We start from the raw sequence: 3,091 nt of genomic DNA, 5'->3' as shown, positions 1-3,091 counted from the left end.
TACTATTATTTCCGATTGGGTCAAGAAGAACCTGGTGTCCTTCAACGCCTCAAAAACACAGTTTCTCCACCTATCCACTCGACACAATCTTCCAAATAACTATCCCCTATTCTTTGACAACACCCAGCTATCACCTTCCTCAACACTAAACATCCTCGGTCTATCCTTAACTCAAAATCTCAACTGGAAACTTCATATCTCATCTCTTACTAAATCAGCTTCCTCGAGGCTGGGCGTTCTGTACCGTCTCCGCCAGTTCTTCTCCCCTGCACAGTTGCTGTCCATATACAGGGGCCTTGTCCGCCCTCGTATGGAGTATGCATCTCATGTGTGGGGGGGCTACACTCACACAGCTCTTCTGGACAGAGTGGAGGCTAAGGCTCTTCGTCTCATCAGCTCTCCTCCTCATACTGATAGTCTTCTACCTCTTAAATTCCGCCGCAATGTTGCCTCTCTTTCTATCTTCTATCGATATTTCCACGCTGACTGCTCTTCTGAACTTGCTAACTGCATGCCTGCCCCCTTCCCGCGGCCCCGCTGCACTCGACTTTCTACTCATGCTCATCCCTATACTGTCCAAACCCCTTATGCAAGAGTTAACCAGCATCTTCACTCTTTCTTCCCTCACGCTGGTAAACTCTGGAATAATCTTCCTTCATCTGTATTTCCTCCTGCCTACGACTTGAACTCTTTCAAGAGGAGGGTATCAGGCATCTCTCCTCCTGTATTTGATCTTCCTTTCGGGCACCTCTTTTGTTTTACTTTAGGAGCAGCGAGTAGCGGGCTTTTTTTTTTATTATTGTTTTCTTTTTTTGTGTGCCCTTGAGCTGCCTCTTTCTTGTAAAAAAAAAATATATATATATATATATATATATATATATATATATATATATATATATATATAATATATATATATATATATATATATATAATATATATAAAATATATATATATATATATATATATATATCTATAGATATATATATATATATATATATATATATATATATATATATATATATATATATATATATATATATATATATATATATATATATATATTCACAACATAAAAACCAGAGTGATTCATGCGTATTTACCAGAGATATGGCAACACCGATCCAAACCGGACTCTCCCTTAAGGGAGCACTCATCCCGCAAAACGCCCGACTTGAATCACATTAAAGCTTGCTATGTAAACGCTCGTAGCCTATGTAACAAATTTGAAGACTTAGAAGTCTTCGCAGCTACAAATCATTATTACATCATCGGAGTCACAGAATCTTGGATAGACACTTCAAATAGAGATTTCATTGCGGAATATAAATTACCGGGTTATACCTTCTTTAGTTATGAAAGAGAGAACAGACAGGGTGGAGGCGTTATCTTTTATATCCACAACTCTCTCCATCCAGTATCCGTGAAAACAGATATTATAACCAATGTAGACATATTCTTCATTGAAATTAAAAAAAAATCTCATAAAATAGTAATTGGACTGATCTACAGACCGCCAAGGCAGACTCTTGATATCGACCAGGCATTAAGTGAATTATTATTAGAAACAAGTAGCAGTTGCGAGGCAGTAATTGTTGGGGACTTTAACTTGCCAGTGAAAAGATGGGGTGAACTGTTGAACTGTCATACAGGGCTCGACCTGTACACAAATTTACTAGGAAGTGATTTACATCAACACGTTCAAGAATTGACTCGGGAAAATAATATACTTGACCTTATCTTTTCAACGACAGTTGATCTAGTTAACGAAGTAGATGTTGGTCCAATTTTTAGTTCTAGCGATCACCGAACAATCACATTCAGCATCAATATGAATGAAAGTAAAGTAACCCCTAGTAAAGAAAAGGTGCCTGATTATCAGAGAGCGAAGTTCGTAAGACTCCGATCAATTTTAAATAATTCTGATTGGACTGAAATCTCGGCGGAAACAGATATTGATAAATCTTGGGGGGCCTTCACCACAATATTGAACAATGCCATAAGCATATGCGTACCCTGTCTTAACAGACGTTCAGCTTTCATGAAGAAACCCAAATGGTGGAATAACGAAATTCAAAATAGCCTATCTCATAAAAAAACGCGTATACAGTAGATACATATCAACTCAGAGTGAGGCTGACAAACTAGAGTTGGACAGAATTCGCCGCGAAACCAAGAAATTAATAAAACGAAGCAAGAAAAATCTTGAAGAAAATATAGCGGAAACGAGTAAATCTAATCCTAAAGAATTGTTTAGGTATGTAAATAATAAAAAAGTCACTCACTTGTGGTATAGGAGCGCTTGCTAATGATAATGGTAACCACACGAACGATGAAAATGAAATGGCTACAATACTAAATAACTTTTTCGCATCCGTATTTACCGACGAAGATTGTTTATCACCTCAATCGCCGAAGGTTACAAGGACAGAAAAGATGTTAAGTGGCGTGCTCATCGTAGAAAGTGACATTTTACGCACAATTGAAAAGATTAAAGTTAGCAAAGCTCCTGGTCCAGACAAAATTACCCCGAGGGTCTTTAAAGAAATCAAACATCATATATGTAAACCGCTCTCCATCATATTCAATAGATCTTTAACAGCTGGAAAAGTTCCGTCGGATTGGAAACTAACAAATGTCACACCAATTTTCAAAAAGGGGGACAAGTCTCATCCAGGAAACTATCGACCAATGTCAGAAGCGGCGTACCTCAAGGATCAGTGCTTGGCCCCATGCTCTTCTTAATTTATGTTAATGATATCGATGATGGGCTCACTTGCAAAGTATCAAAATTTGCTGATGACACAAAAATAGCTAGTAAAGTAACTGCGACACTCGACGAAGAAGCTTTACAACCAGATCTAGATCGACTTGCACGTCGGGCCAATCAATGGCAAATTAAATTTAACGTTAACAAATGTAAAGTGTTGCACATCGGAAAAAATAACAATCGCGTTCGGTACGTAATGAATGGCCAACAACTTTCTGCAGTAAGTAAAGCAAAGGATCTTGGAATCACTATATCAAGCGATTTAAAGCCCGGTCAGCATTGTTCAGAGGTAGTTAAAACTGCAAACAAATTGGTTGGCTTCAT

The sequence above is a fragment of the Eriocheir sinensis genome, chromosome 32 (genome assembly GCF_024679095.1).
Source record: "Eriocheir sinensis breed Jianghai 21 chromosome 32, ASM2467909v1, whole genome shotgun sequence".
NCBI classification, from domain to species: domain Eukaryota; kingdom Metazoa; phylum Arthropoda; class Malacostraca; order Decapoda; family Varunidae; genus Eriocheir; species Eriocheir sinensis.
Note: the sequence above shows the minus strand (reverse complement) of the source record.